The following is a 24782-nucleotide window of genomic DNA, read 5'->3' as shown; positions in this document are numbered from 1 at the left end:
AAAGTTGGTTTTTTTGTTTGTTTTTTGGTTTTGTTTTTCAGTTAAAGCAGAATTTCTCTCAAGAGTTTTAGAAATAAAATACAACATAAAGGAGAACGAGTTGCCTTTATAATACTGGGAGATTTAGGAGCTCCAGATGAACACTGTTTCTAATGGTTTAATCCCATAGTGTCAAATGGATGTGTGACATATTGCACCCCCTGGGACAGCCAACATCTGTCTCTAACCCTCACTCTTTGTCCCAAAGCTCTTTCACATTTTATTCTGAGTCCCCAGCAGGATGTCATGATGGATTAGTATTTGGGCACAAGAAGTGAGGCACTGGCCTTCTTCAGTTTGAGTCGGGGTGCTGGAAATTCAGCAAGAGTTTTGTGACATAATCCATTCTGTTCTGAAAGGAAGGGAGGGTACCCATGACACAGACAGGGGCCGCAGGGCCTCTGCTCTGAAACAGACTCCAGCAAAGGGGCCAACGGGGCTTCATGAGTTTGATTCAGCCCACAGGGACTGAGCATCTATTCTGTGCCAGGCAAAGGTGCTAGAGATGGAAAAAGAGAAATCTTCCCGAAACCACAGGGGAGACAGGTCAACACAGAGAGGATGAATGTTCCGAGGTAAGCACAAAACAGTAAGGTACACCAGGAAGTGGTTCAAGCCTCAGACATTTCACAGAAATGTAACAAGTGAAAGAAAAGGCCAACTCAAGGGCCTTCCCTGAACTCTGAACAAAAACTTGCAAACATTCTGGGTTTATTAATCAACCTACAGATGCAAAGATGCATCAGCTGTTGGTGAAAGGCAGCTATAGGGTGCGTTGTGGTCAGAGACCCGGCTTCCGTCTGCCTGTTACTGGTTGTATGATGAGGCAAAGTCGCTTAATTTTTCCAACCCTCAGAATTTTCTTATCTGTGCAAGAGTAATGTCCACCCAATGTGACCCAGTCCTGGACAGTCAGAGCCCCTGGCCACAGTGACTGGCTCAGGAATGGACACTCCTGGATCCTGCTGGAGCTGTCAAGAGAGGGACACTTGTTTTCTTGTCAGGCCACGGCCAGGTTGCTCAACTGGCAGAATTTAAGCCACCACTTAAGGATGCCTGAGAATAAAGCCCACCCAAAGACACTGGCCTGGAGACAGGGGCACAGGCCACTCCTGAATGTCTGCATAGGGGTGCCTCATGCCGGCTTCCCCTGGATCTGCTTGGACTTTTCTTTCCATGAGCCAATGCATTTCCTTTATGTGCTTAATAAAAATAACAATGTAAAAAGAAAGCCAACCTACTTGAACCACCTGCATGGAATTCAGACGGTTCCCTCCATGGCCTCACGTTGACTCAAGAGCTCCCTGTCACGCCCCAGCTCCTTCTGCAGAGCAGAATGACCATACGCACCCAGCGGCTGGAGGCGAGGGGTTACTCAGGGGACGCTCGGGCAGGTACTTTGGTGTATCTGCTGACCAGGGAGACCTGCTTCCTGGAAGTTCGGGAAACAGAACGCTCCTCCATCCTCCGTGGACTAAGCGCCCCGCACCGTGGTCACGAGGCCACGTATGAATAGGGTGCCAGGGGAGAGGCCCCGCAAGGGTGTGGGCTGCAGGACTTTCTACAGGTTTGGAGAGTCGGCTCTGGCCACACAGGTGCTCCCGTGCGAGGGGACATAATGCCTCGGCCCTCACCTGGGAGCAGTTTCTAAGCCACGCCTTTCATTCCTCAGCACCTAACAAGCCATTTTTTGTTGTACTAAGAACTGGCTTTATTATGCAAGGCATTCATTTATCCCCCAGGAGGAAAAGTTCTTTATTACAGATATGATGGTTCTCTGGTCTTCTTTCACTTGGAGGAGAGGTAAGTGTACATATTGGGCTGTGGGCTGCCCTGTACGAACCAGGGTGGCAAATCAGGCATCCTGGGTTCCAGTCGTAACTCTGCGCTTGTCAACTGAGTCACAGTGGACAACAGACCTTACCTCCCTGAGCCTCAGCGTCCTCAACTATGAAAAGAGAAGTCACAGTCTTTCCTCATTTACATTATGAGGGTTGATGCGAGATTCACTAAGGAGTTGTCAGAACGCTCTGGAAACTGTGCCGTACAGACGTAAGGATATGGCATTGGCCGAAGATTACTGGAAAGAGAACATCTTCTGTGTGATCACAGCACACCCTTCCCTTTCAGAAAACATTCCTCTACAGAGGAAGTGATATTTGTCACTCACGTCCTTGGAGATAATCTCATTGCCACTAGGATTCAGAGTAGAAAGAGGTAAAATCGATTCAGCCATATTAATGGAATACCAAGCATACCGATGTGATTGAGCTCTGCATCACACATGGGGGGCGGGGATGGGAAGGGGCATCGCCCAGAGGCTAAGGGCACAGGTTTCAGAGTTTGTATCAACCTGGGTATGAATTCTAGTTTGCCACGTATCAGCTGGTGACTGTGGGCAAATACTTATTCTCTCTCAGCCTCAGTCCTCATTATTAAAGCAAAGATGGTTATATCTGAGCTGTAACCTAAGCTATAGGTTTGTTCTGAGAGTTAAATGACAGGGTAGGCATAAACTGTTCCACACAGCTCCTACACACAGTAAGCAGTCGCTAAACCAATGCAGCAGCGAGCGGCACAACTACTAGACTTCTTACCACTGTCATTACCATTACTATCACTACCATCACCGTCATTGTAGTCATCGTCAGGGCAAAGGGCAGGTGAGCTCTGCCAAGGCAGAGTGACAAATCTTCCTCAAAGACAGACAGAGATGGATGACAGAGAACACAAAGAGATGTAAACACAGAGAGAAAGGAAGTAAAAAAAAATAAGAGTGGACATGTGCTGGGAGGGGAGAGAGCAGGAGTGCGGACTGGCACTTGGGGGGACACAGAGCGTTACCACAGCTGCTTGGTGAACTGGATAAGGAGTCAACAGTAGATATGAAGGCCATGCAATAACGCAAGGACGCAGCTGAAGTTCAGTGGTATGAATGTGTGTGTACTCACAGCAAGCTCTGCCCTGGGAACGTTTGGCCATCCAGAAGCAGAAGCCAAGAACCGCAGCTCAGAGCATGGTGGCACCTACCCCAACGGGACCGGTCACATTTTCAGTAAGCACCATAACTTCCAAGATACACAATCAGGAATTTAAATTCACTTCCAGTTCAACACAGTCCCAATGAATATGCCATTTCTTCTCACATGGTAAGATACAAAATACCATCCGGATGAGAGAGCTCATGACCAGGCAAGAGAAGGTTTTCCAGGTTTGTTCACACTTTACGGAGCAACTAAATCAGATCAAGTGCACTGGTCAGGGTCAGGGTCAGGCTCAGGGTCAGGCCTTTGCTGGGTCCTGCCCTTCCACTGCCTCCTGGGAGCTGAACCTCAAATCATAAATTCTCAACTCGCTGTAACACTCTCAGAAGCTAGGTCAGGATATGAACCACAGGGAACAGCCCTAAGTGTCAGGTTACAAAGATGACCATGATGATACCACAGTAATACTGGGGCTGAAGTTTACCCTGTAGCTAATTATCACAAGTGTTAAGAGCAAGAAGAGATCTCAGAGACTAGTTTAACACACTCATTCTACAGAGGGAAAAAGGGAAGCCCAAAGGACTTGCCATAACATGTGAATCAACTAAAGGACTTGCCATAACATGTGAATCACACAGCGAGATAGAGGAGAGCTGGGACTGGAAGCCAGCGCTCATCCTCGTTCCTCGGGGCTCATGCAGGCACTAGGGTGTACCGTCCCCATCCGCATGCAACAGGTGAGTCTTCTTTCTGGGAGAAGAGTGAGATCACACACGCTTTTGACAGTGCTGTCTTCCTGGTAACAAGAGAGCTCCTGGATTATCACTTGAGAGGCCTCTGTGACTAATTTTGAGATGACTGGGTTCATGCTGGCCTTATCCCATGTTTGGGTTTTAGCCTGACATTATCATATGATGATTCATATCACCATGACACCTCTTGGAATGATTCATAACAGCGATGATAATCCTATCATCTCTCTTTTGTTTCATATTTTTTAGTTGGAGTCTTAGTGTTTTCACCTCATTGGCTATCTGACCTCTAGGACAACCATATGGGTAGGTAAATCAAATATGACCATTTCCAGTTTATATTAAGAAGACTGAGTGAGACCAAGAAAGGTCAGAAGAATCACCAAAGGGCATCCAGGGACTAGGCTGGGACTTGAATGAGGGTCTCTTTACCGTAAGGCCAGTTTTCTATCCTCGGTTTCCACATTCATGAAAGGGAGCTTCTAAAACCACATTCCTGTACCTACTTCCTTGGGTGCAGTTTTTTTGCTTGGGGGGGAGTTGTTTGTTTAAAGGTACTAAATATAAAGCTATTTCCTTTATTTTGTGTTTTTTTCTCCCAATTTATCATTTTCCACCTTTATGAGTATATAATTAACATATAACATTGTACAAGTTTAAGGTACACATGTAATGATTTGATACATGTATATACTGCAAAATGATCACCACAGTAAGTTTAGTTAACACATCTAGGATGTGATGTTAAATAACACATCTGATACCAGATCACCAGCCTTTTGGTCCATTGCACTCTGTACCACTTCAATCAGTCAGAATAAGATTCTAGGAACCTGGGGGACGTGCAGTCACAAAGGGACAGCTAGCGATTTTATAACTGACAAGAGAGGGCCTGCCTTTCCTGCCGGAGTTATTAGAAGTGCTCAAAATGTGCAAAAGAGACCTGATAATGCAGCAACTGCAGAGAAAAGAATACACATCCTGCTAGTGTCATAACAGGAAAAGACTTAAAGCAGAGAGAATTAACGTCAACTTAACCGCCAAGAGCCAGATATTAGCTTTGTTTTTTCTTTTCCTTCCTTCTGTACCAATTTTCTTTCTCTAAAATATCCTTTATTTTATAAAACGATGGTATTGTAGGTGGTAATTTATTTTTCATATATTTGTTTTGTTTTGAATTATAAAACTACAAAAATCTAAAGAATATAACCAATATTTACTAATTAATTGCTCATCACTCCAAATTAACAAATGCTACCATTATGGGCATTTTGAGCCCAGATGTTTTTTATCAAAAAAATAAAATTATACAGATAAAGCTGATATCCCCTTTGAGACACTGCCTAACTCCACCTTCATTTCACCAATAACATCTACATATGTGTGTATATCTATTTATCTATATATCTGTCAGTTTACCCATCTATATATAGAAAAATTATAAAAGTAAGAGACTTTTTCTGTATCTGCATGAGCTCATAAAACAGCATGTAAGACTGGTTTCAGCATTTCCCTTAAAGAAACAAATGCATATTCTTCCAAGTTTCTTTTCACACACTGAAGATTGAAAGCAGTGTGGTGGAGTGAAGAAATTGGTGAGCTAGAACTCAGAAGACCCAGGCCAGGTCCCACAGCCGCCATTTACTCCCAGTGGGATTACATGTCAGTCAACTTCCCTTTTTGTGTAACATGAGAAAGCTGGATGAAAGGATCTCCAAGGCCTCTTCCACCTTTGAAATCTGATGACTCTAAAGTTTAACTTCCTCGTCTGTCAAACGGAGATAATAATGTCCACCCTGCTAGCTGTTACAAAGATCAAACATGATGTACAGGTGTTCTGCAAAGCACAGTGATGATAATAATAGCAGTTGCATAATACTGAATTATTATTATTATCATTACTTACAAATTGAACTATTTTTAAGTTCCTGGGAATGCTTTTAAAGAAACTATTGTTATACTATAATTGTTATATATATCTTGGTTCAGATAGATGTGCTGCAGTCCAGCCAGCATGAAATAATTTAATTTCTTCTAACCCTCCTTTCTTGGGCAGGCAGTTCTACACAAGGAGAGGCTCTCAACTCTGTCCGTGAAGACTAAGTGAATGAAATACTAAAAGCGCCTCGCCATAAGACGCTCTCCTCTACGAAGCATGCCACAGACAGAACCAGCTTTCACAGTAAAATGCAGCTCAGAGCCATTCGGGACTGGAGTTGGTTTGCCTGAGACACAATTCTTCAGGAAATTCACGCAGAATTTCACTCATTTTGTGCAGGCTGAAATCAAGGCGGGTGATTTCACTTCCAGGGGTTAGGAGAGATCTGTTTTCTCAGTGACATAAGATATGGTGACCTCTCAACGCACAAACTTTTCCAGGGAACATCAGGGTCTTTTGGGATGGAAAAAGAAGCTGTTTTTTTTAAGAAGCTGTTTGAAATGTATATTTAAGGGAATTCCCTGGCGGTCCAGCGTATAGGACTTGGTGCTTTCACTGCAGCACTTTCACTGCTGTGGTTCAAGTGCAATCCCTGATTGGGAACTAAGACCCTGCAAGCCGTGGGCGTGGCCAAAAGAAAAAGTTGAAATGTATATTTTAAAACTGCTATATAAGTTCTCTATGAAGCCAAATGTTAATGTTTATACAAGCAAATGAAATAATTCGGGGTTTATAGGCCACTCCAGCCCCAGGGAAGAACAATGGGCACACGAACACCTTTGCAATATACTGCTCCCTGCAGCTGGACAACCTCCCCGCCACTCTCCCTCACCTGGGTAACTACCATCCTTCAACATGCAGCTTAGATGGCACCTCCTCCAGGCAGCCTCCTCTGACTCCTGCCCCCATCCAGTGTGTGCTCGTGCCCCTTCGGTGAGCCCCCACAATGCCCCGCCGTTCTGCTAAGCCTCAGTTACACTCTAACCCCTACCACCCTCGCTACTAATTGTCTACGCCATCACGCATCTGATGTCCTCACACCCAACGGTCATTTTGAAGGCAGAAACTACATGGCCATTTCACGTCACAGTGCCTGGTACACAGTACGTGTGTGGAGCCAATAAACACATCTATACATGTACACACCTGCTCCGTGTGTGTGTGTGTGTGTGCGGAGATAATAGCTGTGTATCACATTCTCAATTTGTTTTCCTAGCTAAATGTGCCATGTGTACGCGGCTAAAAGGCTTTGAAGATGAAGCTCCGTGGAGAATGTAGATTAGACTCTGTCTTTGAACACTGTCAAAATTATGTAAATACCACCACCACATCAAGGATAAAATTCTAAAATATTCAACAAACAGACTTGTTGCCACATTTTTCCTTTTAACTAAGTCTGAAGAAAATGCAATTTCAGTGTGTGATCTGAGGAGATATGTGCCTAATCTACATGATTCTGAAATGAAACACATGTTCCAGGAATGGTCCCTATGTTTTCTAAACTTTATTTTCAGTAGTTTATACCACTGAGATTTTTCTGGTAAATGTACAAGGATGATTATAAAACTCAAGCCAATTTTAAATCAAAATAAAAATTTAGATTAATTTTAAAGAATTTAAGTTCTCGCTCAGTAAAGCTGGTCTTTTCCTAGAGTTGCCTGATTATTACCTGGACATATTAATCAATGTGATTTAAGCCAAATACTAGGAGTCCACATGAAACTGAAGAGGCAGTGTGGGGTATTTGGGGAGGAGGCCAGGAGAGACACTACTTTGGTTGTTAAGTAGACCCCCTTCTTAGACAGGCTCTGTCACCAATAATCGTACATCTTATTGCAGTCAGTTTACCCTGCAGACCTTAGTTTTCTCATCTGTGAAATGGGAGGGTCAGATGAGATAACATTTAAGGTTCCTTTATGCCTTGTGATTTCAGGATGGTGGGTGTTTTTCTAAAGCTGTTATTTATGGACACATGGAAAAGCAAGGATGATCTGGCCACAGTGTAGAGACAGGTTTCAGCCCGAGAGATCTGAGTTTCTAGCCTCTGTTGCTCCTCTAGTCCTGGATGACTTCAGAGGCACTTAATCTCCACTTCGATCTGTCTGTGAAATAACAAGGTGAAACCAGAACAGTGATTTTCGAGTGTTGAAAATCAGAACATCAGGAAAATCAGGGGCATCAGGAAAGTTTCAAAACACAGATGCTGAGCTCACCCCAGTCTCTATCTTAGGAGGTCTGGGTTGGGACCTGAGAATTTGCATTTCTAACAAGTCCAGGTGATTCTGATGCTGCACTTTGAGAACCACTGAACTAGACGATCTTGAACCAGTCTTCCAACTCTAAGAATCTATGGTGAGTTATAAGGAATTTAGTAACCGCTGTATTTTTTAGGAGCCGCCTCTATCTACTAGTTGTGCAGTACCCCAGGAAGGGGCTTCCTTTTCCATGCAAAGGAAAAATGTGATTATTCTTATACCTATCTTCCTTTAAGAGACTCAGCCCACATGTTCAACAACATTTGGCCTCCTGGAATCAAAACACTCAAGGTTCACAAACCTCAGGTAATTTAGTTGGTAGATTGATTGGCTCAGTGTCATGTTATCTTTGTTGAACAGGAAGAAAACATGCCTCCATTTACACTGAGTTCACTAACACAGAGAACAGAAGAATCAGACTGCAGAATGTCAAAAGTTCTTTAGTCAAAAGCAACATCATCATGAGAAAGTCCACCTTCCAACTCACCCTAGGCTTAAAAAAAAAAAAAAGTCTTTGATAAAATCATCTATATCACTAGATTTCAATGGCACTGCAATTACTTGAGGTGTTTTTTAATGTACTGATGCCCATTTAATGTACTGGGTCCCATTTCCAGAGACTCCTTTTCACCCTAGGCATTGGAATTTTTAATAGCTACCCGGGAGACATTGTGAAACAAAGTTTGAGATTCACCAATTTCTAAAGGAATAGAATCAATCTGTTCTTCATTACTCTGATCCCCACAAGCCGTTTTTGTCACTACAAACAGCATGACCATTTGTCTTAAATTATACTTAAGAATAAACACTGAATTTTTTATATGCCCACAAAGGGTCACAAACACGGTGGGTGATCCGTCGATATTTCTTAGCTATACTGAAGTGTCTTTCACACAGTTCAAAAAATATTTTTTGTGGCAAGACTGCCCCAGAGTACATATACAGTTCCTGCTGTAGGAAGCCGGGTGAGGTTTGCTGGGGGATGACTGTTGCCTTCTAAATTATAAGCTCCTTGAAGACATCCACATCCTAAAATCTTTCAAATTCCTGAGTGTCTGTCTGGCTCAGGGCCGGGCAAATTAGAGGCACTGAACAAACACCTATTCAACTCACATGAATTTACGACTGTCTCTAGGCCTATGGGAACAGAGACCTTAGCAGAATATGCTAAGTGATTCATTGTGGAATATGAGGTATATGTTTCAGGGCATGTGCTGGGAATGTGCCCTTTTTAATTCCTTAGAGTAAATTCCTTAGAGTAAATGAGAATATTATGGTTGGGATTTTTTAAAACACCATATAACTATTTATTCGAGAAAGTAGATGGAAGATTCTAGTGCCTTAAGAAACATACCTTTATGACTACAGCCAACTAAACACAGGTGCCACCCAAGGCAGAGAATATTCTATGTAGGTGACTTCTGGCTTTTGCCTCTGTTTTGCAAAGCGGTGGTCGTATGAAAGTTACTGTGGAGAGGAAACTGAAAGCAGCAACAGAGGGACAGGCCCATCTCGGTTTCACGTGCACATGCCCTTGTAGATATTTTCTCAAATCGCCACAAATTAAACCTGTGGTTCAGATCCAAGCAGATTGAGAACTGCCTTGGCTGAGGCAAAAAAAGAATGGTTAAAACCTGATGGTTGGCTTTTCACTCAAAACTGCTCTCCAGCCCTTTCCCCTGCTACCCCCATTGCTAATTAGGGGCAGCCGAGGCTTGACATGTACACAGTTCTCTATAGTAAAATTGATTATTATATTACTATGGAAAATAAGGAAGTCATTTCGTTCAAAATATCAAATTCCACAAAATCATATGTGGCAGCTGTTAGTGTATGCATGTGGGGGAGGGGTGAGTGTGTGAAAGTATTAACCTCTCCCCTTCAGTTTTCTGACATCTTGGCAAAAACGTGCAAAAAAGAAAGAAAGGAAAAAAAAAAGATTCCAACACATGTAAGGCAGAAACCAATGGCAAAGCTACACATGGATTTTTTTAAGGTTAAAAACATTCCCATGATGTAAGATACATCATACACACCATTTTACGAGAGTGTGGATTTACTTTGACACGCTTGCAAGCAGAGAACCAGCATTCCTCTCCCGAATATGTCAAAGCGACTTTTAATTGCATCAGATAAAGAAACGAGGTGAGTCACGTTTGGTTGTGCTTGAGCCTGCTAACAGATCATCACATCCATGTCCAAATACGTCCCCTGAACCTCATGACAGAAGCTTATACACTTGCTTGTTTGCTTGCTTGGGGACTATTAAAATAGTTGTGTTTTGAAATGTAATTTATTTAAAGATCCCTAAAGTTGCTGAAATGCATATCACGGCTCCTTCAGAGGTGCTCAGAAGCAACTTTCATGCATTCTTTTCTGGCAAAATATTCCTGCTCATGAATCCTAACACAGCACTCCCCTCCGGTTCATGAGTCTGACTCTATACTCAACAGATACGAGACATTTCAAATGCCTTAAGGTTCATTTTCCATCATAGACAAATTCCAGCAATTAACACAAAACACCTCAACCTTAGGAAACCCCCATTATTCATAAGATTTCAGGATTTCGAAAATGTCCCCTTACATTCCCTCCGATCTGGTGATAATGCGATCTGGTGTTAATGCAATCTGTTTTCCCGTAGCCGCACGACTTTTCTTTATAAAGAGTTTAGTAACTAGCATAAAAAAAGCATCTACACTTCCTTCACACTGGGATCGCTGATTTCACTGGGGTCATGAGGAGCTGTTGTAGGTCACATTTACCCTGCTGTTGTGAATCATTTATTACAACTTTTTTAAACAGGAAGGGGTGGGGATACAGGCAAATAGCATACTCATGCACAAATGCTTAGCGCCAAGAACATGGTCAGAAGTGCTGCCCGGACTAAAGAATTAAACAAAACAAAAAACAAAAAACCCCACCAAACCCTTGATTTCCTACTTGGGCTGGGGAAAGGTAGGATGACGTCATGCAACCTTACCTTTTGGAAAAAAGAGCAGGGCTCCTGGCATGGAGTGCTCACCTGAGGCCACTGAAGCCGGGAATCATTTTGGGTGTCGCGCATGTGCCTCCCTAGAAAATTCCAATAATATTCTACCAGCTTTCCGCATGCCAGTCATGACAAGCGTCCACTTAGACTCTCCCTCCCGAGTCTGGGAAGGGGCAGAGGAGGGGGAATATGAACGAGGGAGCTGGCGAAAGAGAAAGAGAGGTCCCAGGCACCGCGCACCCGGCTGGAAGGGCAGTCACATGCCACCAGGAGCCATTCCTGCTGCATTACACATGCTGAGTGTAAATGGCAAACAATATCAGTCGATGTTTATGCCACATGTTCTCAGCCTCTTCACATATCAACACCCAGGCCAGCTCTATGCAGACAGGACGCCTGAGACCGCTTTGGAAGGAGGGAGTCTGGTGCTAACCATGAGTCCATCTTTAATAAAACTCCAAAGCCTTCAGTCCTGGTTTACTGTCCTATTTTTTGTGGGTGGTGGTGGTGATGGTGGTTTGTCTGTTTGTTTGTTTACTTGCTTGTTTTTGACTCTGGGTTTTCACGTGTGACGATTTAGTCCTGAAGGTCCCCAAAAGGACCCCATAAGGACCCTTAGCGATGTAGCCACCTCAGACAGCACGGTCACACTGACTCCCAACCCGCAAAACTCCTGAACAGCTGGCCCCTCTTTTTTATATTTTTCTGGAGCAGGAAGAGATGGGGTGAGGTGACCCACCGTTTCACCTTCCCAAGTAGTAACTGCAACACTTTGCAGCAGGAAAAACCTGCTGCCTTCTGCTCTAAGCAGGGGCCCTTAACTGGGGGAGAATTTCCCCCAGGGTATGCTGCAGACATTTTGTTTCAGAATTGGGGGCGCTACTGGTGTCTACTGGGCAGAGGCCAGTGGTGCTGCTAAAATCCTAAACGCTCAGGACAGACCCATAAGCAAGGATTACCAGCCCAAGATGTCAATAGTGCTGCAGCTGAGAAAATATCCTACAGCTAAGTACTTCTGAAAGTCTTGCAAAAAATATGACACCAAGAAAAAAAAAAAAAAGGAAGGAAGAAGGAAAGAAAGAAAGAAAGGAAGAGAAGAAAACAAAGCCAAGAAGCCCCTCTCTGTGAGGCACTGACTGAAGGTCATGGGTCCTGTGATGGGCTTGGCCTGACTTACAGTTTAATTACTTAGGAACTTGCTCACTTTTCTCTTCCAGAGCCATCATTCTCCTGCCACTTTTCTTCCTCTTCTCTTTCCAAATCTCACACTGTCATACTTAATCAAACCAACTAAACCTTCACGTGATTTTCTAAGTCAAAAGCTGCTGTCTGCAGGTACCTAATTGCCAGGTTACATAGAGCAGCCATCGCCCCTTTGTGCCCTGCCCGGACCATCTGATGTTCATCTGTGATGGCCACAATCCAGTATAACACCCTCTCAAAACTATTCAGGAGGGTACACCTTTTACAGGGCAAAACCTCCCCGAAAGAGCTTAGAAAGGACTAGAGATTAAAGCTCACAACATTCTCCTATTTGACTGAGACTCCTTGGGGGGGGTGGGGGATGGTCACCAGCATCAGGGAGGCTGCCCTCCTGTTAGGACTCAGTGTGTGACGTTCCTGCAGCCACTGAGAAGCCTGTCTGAACAGACGGCTCCCAACTGCCCACCAAAAGCCAGTCCACCGCCCACTTGCCCACTGAGCTCCTGGAGAGACTGAGGGCTCTTTCTTCCTAATTTAGTCACAGCCCACAGGCTGCCCCAGGCACCCTGGCTCTCTGCCGCTCACTCAGTCACAGACACCTAAAAGCGCCAGTCCCAGATCCTGACCCACGGGATCCAGCCAACCTGGCCACAGCCGTACTTCTGCTCAGGCCTTGGGCCCCTCCCATGATCTACTAGGTCTCCCCAAGGCACAAGGCTAGGCTCCAACCAACCATTGAACATTTTGCCCTACCTCTGTCTCTGTCTCATTTCATTATACTTGGGACTTTCTTAGAATAAGAGTTTACTAAAAGGCACTCCACCACACACATCTCCCGAAACCCGTATCTAAGCCTCTGCCCTCGCTTGTCCCGAAGGAGAAGCAGTGGTGTGTGGTTAAGAACGCAGGCCCTGGAGCCAGACAGCACAGGCGGCCACAGGAAACGGGACGAGGACTGTGCCTACCTCCAGGGTTATGGAGGAAGGTGTGTGTCCAACAGCCCAGGGCCTGGGGCAATCGGCGCCGGCTGAGGATGTGCAATTGTGAGCTCCACGGCATGATACACTGATGGTGAACTTAATTATTAAGGAAAAAAGTGCCCGATACATGGCCTGGAATGCAATTCCCAGGAGAAGAAAAGTCAGTCCTTAGAATGAGCCCCTGTGATTGTGCAGTCCTAGCTCTTACCCAGAGATTAGGACACAAACCTTGGCCCCACTTGGAAATGAAGAGGCACAAACTGACCATCACAAACTGAAATGTAGTAAGCATATGTTGAGCACCTACTGTATACCAGCACTGGGCCAGGCAAGGAGGGAAGGAGGAACAAGAGGTAATACTGAGGGTGGATATGCAAGGCATTACACTACCCACACATTCTCTTGATCTTCACAAGTCTTAAAAAAATAAGATCACTATCCCCACTTTACAGGTGAGAACACTGAGGCTCCAAACGACTGGGTAACTTACCCGAAGTCCCAAAGTCAGTATGTGGTGTTTTGAAAAAGGTCTGCCTGATTCCAAAGGCCTTGTCCTTCCACTAAAACACCTTCCGGTGTGCAAGGTGAGTTGTAAGTGTGAATAATAGAGTAAAATAAGATGAATGCTGCAGGTAAGGTGTGTTCCAAGTGTCATAAGAGCAGGACGGGCTCATAATTTGCGGGGCCCAGTGAAAAATGAAAATATAGGATCACTCTTCAAAAATTGTTAAGAATTTCAAGATGGCAGCAGAGGAGCATTAAACCTTCTAAGCAAAGGGCCCTATGTGAACCCATACCCACGAAGCCTGTCCTGAAAAGGAGGAAAGAGCTCAGAGAGGGAAGAAGAGGGGTGGGAGACTCACCATCCACCCACCTTGACGGCAGCGATTCCCAGAGCACCACAGCCCAAGGCCGTTGGCTGGACATCCAAGCCTGTCCTTGTTTTCTCGGCTAATCCTTTCTCCTGCTACAGAGCCAGCATGAACACAGCGGATGGGAAGGGTTCAGTGGTGAACCTTGGGCTGGGAGAAGCAGAAGGCAAATCTGGCCCAGATGAATGCTGCTACTTATTATGAGACTATGAGTTCCTTGAGGTGACATGATGGAAGGGGATGATTTGGCCCCCACTCCTGGGGCGACGTGCCAAAGGGGGTGGTGTAGTGACCCTCAGTGGAAGGTGGGCGAGGGGTTACACACAGTAACATAACAAGAGACACACCTGACAGGGGTATACAACCCATGGGTGAGGGATGAAGGCCGTGGAAGGTTGAGAACCGAGTGTAAGGAACTCTCACCTGGGAGGAGGGAGACGTGGGGTCTACACCTGGCTTCAGTGTGTGACCTCCAGCCCATTACAGAGTCCTTGTGGCTCAAAACACCCAAAGTGCCAAGCACACAGGAACTTAAGGGCACACCATGTGGCCATGAAACGTGAAGTCTGCGGTCCACTTGCTATGTAATGTAAAATTAAAAACCAGTGCTGTTGGGAAAGCTAGACAGATGCATGTAACTCAATGAAGTTAGAACACTCCCTCACACCATACACAAAAATAAACTCAAAATGGCTGAAAGACTTAAATATAAGACAGGACACCATAAAACTGCTAGAAGAGAACCTAGGCAAAACATTCTCTGACATAAATCACAGCAATGTTTCTGTAGGTCAGTCTCCCAAAGATATAAAAATAAAAGCAAAAATAAACAAATGGGACCTAATCAAACTTATAAGCTTTTGCACAGCAAAGGAAACCATATACACAATGAAATGATGACCTATGGACTGGGAGAAAATATTTGCAAATGATGCCACTAACAAGGGCTTAATTTCCAAAATAACAAACAGCTCATACAACTCAATAACAAAAAAAACCAAACAACCCAATCAAAAATGGGCAGAAGACCTAAATAGACATTTCTCCAAAGAAGACATACAAATGGCCAACAGGCACATGAAAAGACTCTCAACATCGCTAATTATCAGAGAAATACAAATAAAAACTACAATGAGGTATCACCTGACACCGATCAGAATGGCCATCATCAGAAAGTCTACAAATAGTAAGTGCTGGAGAGAGTATGGGAAAAAAGGAACCCTCCTACACTGTTGGTGGGAATGTAAATCGGTGTAACCACTATGGAAAACAGTATGGAGGTTCCTTAAAAAACTAAAAATAGAGCTACCATATGATCCTGCAGTCCCACTCCTGGGCATATCCAGAGAAAACTCTATTCGAAAAGACACATGCACCCCAAGGTTCACAGTAGCACTAGTTACAAAAGTCAAGACATGGAAGCAACCTAAGTGTCCATCAACAGATGCATGGATAAAGATGTGGTACATATATGCAAAGGAATATTACTCAGTCATAAAAAAAGAATGAAATAATGCCATTTGCAGGAATATGGATGGACCTAGGAATTATCATATTAAGTGAAGTCAGCCAGAGAAAGACAAGAATCATATGACATCACTTATATGTGGAATCTAAAATGTGATACAAATGAACTTATTTACAAAACAAACAGACTCACAGACATAAAAAACAAACTTATGGTTACCAAAGCGGAAAGGGCAGAGGAGAGATCTAGATAAATTAGCAGTTTGGGATTAGTAGTACAAACTACTATATGTAAAACAGATAAACAGCAAGGTCCTACTGTATAGCACAGGGAACTATATTAAATATCTTGTAACAACCTATAATGGAAAAGAATATGAAAAAGAATATTTATGTATATGTATAACTGAATCACTCCATTGTACATCAGAAACGAACACATTATAAATCAACTGTACTTCAATAAAAATAAATAAATTTTTTTTTAATTAAAAAAATTAAAAGCCAGTGCACAAAATTGCATATATGTTATGGTTCCGGACATGTAAAAGGCAAAATAACCCTTCGGTAGGAAGAAAAAATATTAAAGAACACACCAAAATGTTAACAGGAGTGGCTGTGTTTAGATGGTAGAATCTCAGGTAACTGTTTCCTCCTTTCTCCTTTTGTAAATGTTCCAATTTTTCTCTAATAAACATGTTTATTTTTCAGGGCAAAAAAGTAATTTTTTAGAGACAAATGAATTCAATTGGGCAGATACTGCCCCATCTAGCTTATAAGGACCTTCTAATGAGTTCCTGTATATTAAGTTGTCTATCACGGCCTCTTTGCCAGAACGCACACCTCTCTCCTGGAGAACCATATGCCAAAAGGTAAGGGCAAGACACCTGGAGAAGCAAGGCATCCGTGTTTGTCCTCTCATGAAGGCCCAAGCGCACAATCCAGGTGCGTTTTCACACTTGTACCGGGAAGGCACTTGTACAAAGCAGGCAGAGCAAGCAGCACGTTGCTCAGGGGTCAGCACGTTGCTCAGGGGTCAGCACGTTGCTCAGGGGTCAGCACGTTGCTCAGGGGTCAACAACGGCGCATTTTATGACCTCAGACTCCTCACTAGAGAGATCAAGGTCGCCAGCATCAAGACAGCTTCGTGGCACACGCCGCAGTTCAAAGTCCGCAGCCTCCTGCCCTTTCCCACTGCTGGCTTGGGGGTGGGGAGGGGAGCTCTGAGTTCACTGCAGACGGCCAGGCAGAACTGAGGGGAAAAGGCAGGGTCAAAGCTCAACCCCCGGAAGCTGGCTTGGGCCCATGGCCTCAGTCCTATGTACCTGTCAGGGTGGTACTAAGTAACTGTACCTCCTTTGGGGTGTGCAAGTGCAGAGAGAGTGGTCACCAATGACTAGTCCAGGCTGGACCTGGACTAGAGACTATAGCTGGGCCTCCTCTAATCTTCAGCACACTGACCCTGCAGCGGCCACCTCATCTCTGTTTTCAGCTGAGAATCTTGCTGGAGACGAATCTCCACCTGCACTGGAGGGGCAGAGCCGGTCCCTGCCACGCCCCGCCCCCCTCCCCCCGCCCCAGCCGCGGGATAAGCCAAGAGCTGCTTGGAATAGCCCGATGCTTGGCCAGTCGGTACAGAGGCTTCCATGGCCTAGGAGATCCCAGTGCATGTGCGGCATGTGGGAAAACCGCTGCAAACATTCCCGGAGCCTTTCTTTGTCACTCCTCTCCTCTCCTCTTTCTTAACCCTTTCAACAGAAGTGGAAAATCACGGTGAAACTCTCTCGAAAGACCAGTTTCTCTTTATAAGCAGGGCTGACTGTGCCATCTTTAGCAACAGGGTTAGGGGAGGGGGAGCTAAGCCAGAAAAGATGGGGCCTCAGGCCCCTGGGATGAATGGAAGGCAGTAAGAAGAATGCAGAGCGACCCCTTAAAAGAGCAATAGCAGAGGTTCCAGCCTCTGGTTACAAAAAGATGCAAGGAAAGAACAAAGACAGGATTCATTCCCAGAATGAACAAGTAAGGCCTATGCAACAGCTACATCCTGCACAGACAAAGGCCAGCCCCAGCCCGTGAGTCGAGGAAACCAGTTAAGAGTTGTGAGTCAGACAATGTGGGAATGAGCCCTTCTTAAAGGAAACAGGTTCTTTGTTGGGCCGGGGTTTTTAATTCCCATCTGGTTAACTGTTGTTCCTCTGTGGGTTCTCCAGTGACCCACAAAACACAGGCAGGAAGCAATTTTTTTTTTTTTTTTGCGGTACGCGGGCCTCTCACTGTTGTGGCCTCTCCCGTTGCAGAGCACAGGCTCCGGACGCGCAGGCTCAGCGGCCATGGCTCACAGGCCTAGCTGCTCTGCGGCATGTGGGATCTTCCCGGACCGGGGCACGAACCCGTGTCCCCTGCATCGGCAGGCGGACTCTCAACCACTGCGCCACCAGGGAAGCCCAGGAAGCAATTTTAAGTTTTCCAGATTTGCTCTTTGAAGACTGAGCCCAGTTTCCAGACATAGATCCCATGCTGGTTTCTCAGGGGGACCATGTCCTCAGGACCTTTGCACAATCTGTTCCCTGTCCTTGAAAGTCCTTCCTCTAGATCTGCACTGTTCAAGAGGATAGCTATTAACACACGAAGCTGTTTAAGTTATTAATATTAAATACAACTTAAAACTCAGTTCCTCAGTTGTACTAGCCACATTTCAAGCATTCAATAGCCACATGGGACGAGCAGCTACCACACTGGATGGTATGTAACACCGCCAGCACTCAGAAGGTTCTACAGGACAGCACTGCTTCAGATCTTCATGTGACTGGTCTCTTCTCAACCTCAGGCTCCTGTGCTACTGTCCCCTTCCCAAAAAGGCCACCTCAGACCTGGGAACCTAAAGGACATATGGTCACTCTGTCCCCTTATCCTACCTTTGTCAATATCTGAAATTATCTTGTTTGTTTTGTGCTTTATTGCCTATCCTTCCCCTGGAATATAAGCTCCATGAGAACAGGGAGCTTATCTGCCTCTTCTATTGCTGCCTGCCCAACGCCCGTACCTGGCACAAGCAGAAGCTCAGTAAATACTGTTGTATAAATGACTCACAGTAGGGTTTACCCCAACACTCAGGGATCAGAGAACACCAGCCACCCAACAGAGCTGCAGCTTATCTTCCAATGCGCCAAGATGACGTCCAAGCATGGGCGCATAAGAGCACCTGGGGAGACTGAGTGTTGCAGGGGTGCCCAGGTAGTAGCAGAGAAGCCCAAACCCAACCTTGTCCTGATTCTCCTCCAAGAACACTGGTTACCTTGTGTCACTGCTATCAACCCGTCAACAGCGCTGTGCCCAACACACTTGCACTGTCTTCCTTCTCTGCTTTTGTAAAAGATCAAAATAACCTCTAACATAGTATTAGATACTCTCCAACAGGTGATCACTTTTCCTCCACATGTACATACAAAAGCAAGTAATACAATGAGATTTATCCTAAGTTTAAGGAGTTGATATTTTAAGACTCTGCATACTCTATGAGTGCTTTCTGATGCCTCCTCTGGGAGAAGAGAAGAAGGAAAGGGAGGAGGAGGAGGGGGAGGGAGAGGGAGGAGGGGGGAGAGGAGGAGGGAAGGTAGAGGGAGGAGGGGGGAGAGGAGGAGGGGGAGGTAGAGGGAGGGGGAGAGGAGGAGGGGGAGGTAGAGGGAGGGGGAGAGGAGGAGGGGGAGGTAGAGGGAGGGGGGAGAGGAGGAGGGGGAGGTAGAGGGAGTAGGTGGGGAGAGGAGGAGGGGGAGGTAGAGGGAGGAGAGGGAGAGAAGAGGAGGGGGAGGGAGAGGGAGGAGAGGGAGAGGAGGAGGGGGAGGGAGAGGGAGGAGGGGGGAGAGGAGGAGGGAAGGTAGAGGGAGGAGGGGGGAGAGGAGGAGGGGGAGGTAGAGGGAGGGGGAGAGGAGGAGGGGGAGGTAGAGGGAGGGGGGAGAGGAGGAGGGGGAGGTAGAGGGAGTAGGTGGGGAGAGGAGGAGGGGGAGGTAGAGGGAGGAGAGGGAGAGAGGAGGAGGGGGAGGGAGAGGGAGGAGAGGGAGAGAAGAGGAGGGGGAGGGAGAGGGAGGAGGGGGAGAGGGGGAGGGAGAGGGAGGAGGGGGGAGAGGAGGAGGGGGAGGGAGAGGGAGGAGGGGGAGAGGAGGAGGGGGAGGTAGAGGGAGGAGGCGGGGAGAGGAGGAGGGGGAGGGAGAGGGAGGAGGTAGGGAGAGGAGGAGGGGGAGGTAGAGGGAGGGGAGAGGATGAGGGGGAGGTAGAGGGAGGAGGGGGAGAGGAGGAGGGGGAGGGAGAGGGAGGAGGGGGAGAGGAGGAGGGGGAGGGAGAGGGAGGAGGCGGGGAGAGGAGGAGGGGAGGTAGAGGGAGGAGGGGGGAGAGGAGGAAGGGGAGGTAGAGGGAGTAGGTGGGGAGAGGAGGAGGGGGAGGTAGAGGGTCCAGTCTACTACAATTGTGTTTTGCTATTTACATCAATTAAAATTTAAATGGCAAGAGTATTACATTCAGCAAAACATGATCCCCATGGCCAAACGCCAGAGGAGTATAAAGATATAAAAGTTGGACAACATACCACGTGTCACATGTTACTGAACTTCCACAACAAGCTGAGTACAGAAGTCGCCCTTGTTTGGGATCAAAAGACTCAGCAGGACAATCAGAGGAGCAGGACATGGAGAAAGAGCATGTGCAATGAAAGAATAGTAACGAGCAAACAGAAAACAAAAATAAAAGCAAGCGGAATCTGTGCTCAGAATCAAACTAGGAAGGAATTCCCATTGTCAAGGAAGTTGGCGGCTGGAAACTAACAGCCTGATGAGTGCTTGCCAAGAAAGAGAGGGGCAGCTTGGTGAAGCTTTCGAGTGTATCCTCTAATTCTTGCTGAAGAAACAAATCTGATTTTAAGCTGGTTTCTCCTTAAAGGCACATGTGGCATTTGTCTAGTGAAGTTCTACCTGCTCTCTTAGTGGCATTAATTAAAAAGTGCATCAAACTCATCTGTGTAGAACAATGCAGAACAGTGACTTTTGAGTGAGCTGGTGAAGAGAACACATCTTTCACGCCAGCCATGTTTTATTAATCAAATTCCAATATCCATTCTAAGATGATTTCCAGGAAATTGAGTCTATTCTGATGCATAAATCATGAATGAATTTTTGTTTCTTTGCGTGAAGCTTGGTGATAGGCAGCAAGATTGGTTTCCACCTTTCTCCACTTTGTCTTTTTCTAAGTCTTAAAAAGAGAAGCACAGCCACCTTTATACTTGACCCAAGGATGGGCCTCCTCCAGGTGGAAAGGTCACACTCACAGATGTGAACCCAGATTGGGGAGGGATGCTCACTGAAGTGTGGGGAAGGAAAAGAGCCCCAGCCAGCCCGGCCAGCCAAATCAAACCTCATGAGAAATGGGATGACAAGCACCACAGATGGCTCTCACAGTCAGCCTCAGGGGCCCCCCCTAAATCTCAGTTTCTTTCTTAGGTGACCATTCTTACTTAATTCTTTGCAAGATTTTAAGCATCCGGGGGGCAAGGATACCACAATACCCAGCATGCTGCTTTCCAGACAGTAGAAGTCCGTTAAATGTTTTATGAATCAACAAATGATTTACAAGCTTTTCCTCATGTTGACTGTCATTTCAGAGGCTTCCATCCAAATCTGGGATTGGAGGACCAAGGGGTCAAAAATTCATTCTTGACATTTGGGATTTAAAGTTTTGAAAGCTTGATCCAAGACCAACTGGCCAAAGCGTGATGCTGAGGGCTGGCCAAAGACTGGACTCACAAACCTGGCCCGGGCATATCTACTTATCCACGGCCAGAGTCAGGAGTCCACCTTCACTGTCACAGACACACGTTGCCGTGCTAAGGCATCAGGCCATGAGAGAGGAGGCTGCTGACTAATGCTGTCTCTACCATCTGAATCAAAGCCAGCTGCCCTCACAGCTGCCCCGGATTTGAAAAAGCTGGACCTTGGCCATTACAGGGCAGCTCAGGACCAGGCTGAGGTGTCAGGGAAACCAGCTAAGAGTGGTTTTCCTTTGGTGGCTATTTTTTCAAGGCAAGGATGCAACTTATTAGCCAACCAACTGAAGTTACCCCTTGAGGAAAGAACAAGTGGTGTCAAGCAAGATGAGCTCTTCAATTTCATAATGTCACTGGAACACTCCAGCAAAGTCTCACACCTTTTTTCCCCCAAAATCTACACCAGACCAGTCTTCCACAGGATGACGACTAATCTCTTAACACACACACACACAAAACTTGTGGGCCCACCTTCCCTTGATCTTTCGGCACTATAAATCTCCTAAAGGTAAATACAGTGCATAATTGTACACAATAAACATATAAACATGGAACAGCTGTTTCCCACAGGGCAGACTAGGTAGGGGATTATTCAGCTAAATCCTCTGGCTGAAAAAACTCTGGATAATCACCTTTAAGCACTCAGGAGTGGAAAAGATAGTGCAGCCCTGCCAGGCCAATTTGTGGGGGAAGCTTGAACTCAAAGAAACTAGAGAATTATTTGAGTGCCCAAGTTGCTTTCACCTTGAAGACACTGGAGGGGTAAGGGTGACAGGCAACCAGGCAAGGAGTACATTCAGTGTAAAGACTTATAGGACACTTTTTCCTGCATGAAGCAGGGTCCCAGAGTACACTCTCAGAATTAGGGTAAACCTGAACTAATCTGCTACTTCCTATTCCTCCCCAACCCCACAGGCCAAGAGAAGGTTGCTCTGTACTTAAGTAGAGCAGGAGAAGGAAAAGGAAGGGGGATAAAACAATCTTGAGAAGATGTGGCCATAGACCTGTCCTCACACACACTTCACCCCAGGAATGTACAGCACACATGGGCAATGAATTTGGTTTGATGTGGTCCCCAACTTGTAGCGCCCCTAAAAGCCAGCCATAAGGAGGAAAGTACACTTATTCCAAGCCTCAGAAAATCCCCACAAATAATGTTTTAAGGGCAATGACTAGCAAAACAGTTAATGATAATTGGATGCATAGGGAAATAAGGCAACATTAGTGAGAACCAGTATAAACAGCTGAGAACAGAAACACACCTGGACAGGCTTCAGATATAGACTTATTAAGTTTAAACATGCTTACCACATGAAAAAAAGGAAACTACAAGTTTGCAAATATCTGCAGGGAAAAAAGCAGTAGAATGTGACTTAGCAGATCTGGAAGAGGATCAAACAAAACTTCTGGAAAGGAAAAATACAATAACAAATTAAAATTTCTATAGAAGTGTTTGGCAGCAAACTGAAAACAACAGAAGAGAGAATTATAAACCAGAGGTTAGATCAGAGGAAAATGTCCAGAATATAGCAGAGAAGAGTAAAAGTATGGAAAACAGAGAAGAGTGAGTTTACAATGCGAAGGATACAGTAAAAAGGTCCAACATACATTTCACTGGAGTCCCAGAAGAGGAAGAGAGTGAGGTCGGGCTGAGATAATTCTGAGGAGATAATAGCTAAGGATTTTCCTGAACTATTGAAGGACACCACAGATTCAAAAGACCCACAGACTCCCAAACAGAATAAATATAAAGAAATGTACACCTAGACGCATCATGGTGACCAGTAGTCACAGCTATCAAAACCAAGATTAAAATATAGATTACCTTAAAACAAATGATGGTTAGACTGAGATGATGTCTCAACATCAAAAATGGAAGCCAGCAAGAATATACAATGGAGAAAAGACAGTCTCTTCAATAAGTGGTGCTAGGAAAACAGGACAGCTACATGTACAAGAATGAAATTAGAACAGTCTCTAACACCATATACAAAAATAAACTCAAGATGGATTAAAGGCCTAAATGTAAGATGGATACTATAAAACTCCTAGAGGAAAACTTAGGCAGAAGAGTCTTTAACATAAATTGAAGCAATATTTTTTTGGATCTGTCTCCTAGAATAATGGAAATAAAAACAAAAATAAACAAATGGAACCTAATTAAACTTAAAAGCTTTTGCACAGCAAAGGAAATGATAAGTGAAACGAAAAGACAACTTACAGAATGGGAGAAAATATTTTCAAATGATGCTACCAACAAGGACTTAATTTCCAAAATATACACACAGCTGATACAGCTTAATATAAAAAACAAACCCAATCAAAAAACGGGCAAAAGACCTAAATAGACATTTCTCCAAAGAAGACAAACACATGGCCAATGGACACTAGAAAAGATGCTCAACATCACTAACTTTTAGAGATATGCAAATCAAAAGTACAATGAGGTATCACCTCACACTGGTCAGAATGGCCATCATCAAAAAGTCTACAAATAATAAATGCTGGAGAGGGTATGGAAAAAAAGGAACCCTCCTACACTGTGGTGGGAATGTAAATTGGTGTAGTCACTATGGAAAACAGTATGGAGGTTCCTTAAAAAACTAAAAATAGAGCTACCATATGATCCTGCAATCCCACTCCTGTGCATATATCTGGAGAAAACTCTAATTCGAAAAGATATATGCATCCCAATGTTCATGTCATCACTATTTAAAGTAGCCAAGACATGGAAACAACCTAAGTGTCCATCAACAGATGCATGGATAAAGATGTGGTACATATATGCAATGGAATACTACTCAGTCATAAAAAAGAATGAAATAATGCCATATGCAGAAATATGGATGGACCTAGAAATTATCATATTAAGTGAAGTAAGTCAGCCAGAGAAAGACAAGAATCATATGATATCACTTATATGTGGAATCTTAAAAAATGACATAAATGAACTTATTTGCAAAATAGAAATAGACTCACAGACATAGAAAACAAACTTACGGTTACCAAAGGGGAAAGGGGGAGGTAAATTAGGAGTTTGGGATTAACATATATACATTACTATATAAAAAACAGGTAAACAACAAGGGCCTAGTGTATAGCACAGGGGACTATATTCAATCTCTTGTAATAACCTATAATGGAAAAGAACCTGAGAAAGAACTGAATCACTTTGCTGTACACCTGAAACTAACACAACATTGTAAACTAACTATCCTTCAATTTTTTTTTAATGGTTAAAAAAAGTGGAAGCCAGAAGACAGTTGAATCATATCTTTAATGTAGAAAATAATTATCAACTATAGTTTTATACAGTCCTGTGCAAAGATGAATAATGGCCTCCAAAGATGGTGAGGTCCTACATAGTCCCTGGAACCTGTTGCCTTATATGGCAAAAAAGACTTTGCAGATATGATTAAATTAAGCATCCCCAGATGGGTGGATTATCCTGGATTATCTGGGTAGGCCCTCAATGCAATCACAGGTGTCA

General features: G+C 44.8%; 1 protein-coding gene and 1 long non-coding RNA gene across 3 annotated transcripts in view; one reads left to right on the top strand and one right to left on the bottom strand.

Annotated features, from left to right (window-relative positions):
* RBM20 (RNA binding motif protein 20) overlaps nt 1-24782 on the bottom strand; it is a 216730-nt gene that overhangs the window by 68135 nt on the left and 123813 nt on the right. Inside the window, exon 1 of one of the 2 annotated variants that reach the window (XM_033421057.2) lies at nt 10953-11160. The exons of the other annotated variant lie outside the window; for it this stretch is intronic. The gene's annotated coding sequence lies outside the window, so the exon portion shown is untranslated. Of the gene's footprint in view, nt 1-10952; nt 11161-24782 lie in introns of those variants that run through there. 2 annotated transcript variants of the gene reach the window in all.
* On the top strand, nt 3555-6392 carry LOC125961018 (uncharacterized). Its single transcript, XR_007471314.1, has 2 exons — nt 3555-3760; nt 5832-6392. It is a non-coding gene; the product is annotated as an uncharacterized LOC125961018 (long non-coding RNA).

Source organism: Orcinus orca, chromosome 14 (assembly GCF_937001465.1).
Source record: "Orcinus orca chromosome 14, mOrcOrc1.1, whole genome shotgun sequence".
Lineage (NCBI taxonomy): Eukaryota > Metazoa > Chordata > Mammalia > Artiodactyla > Delphinidae > Orcinus > Orcinus orca.
This window is presented reverse-complemented; position numbering and strand designations above follow the sequence as displayed.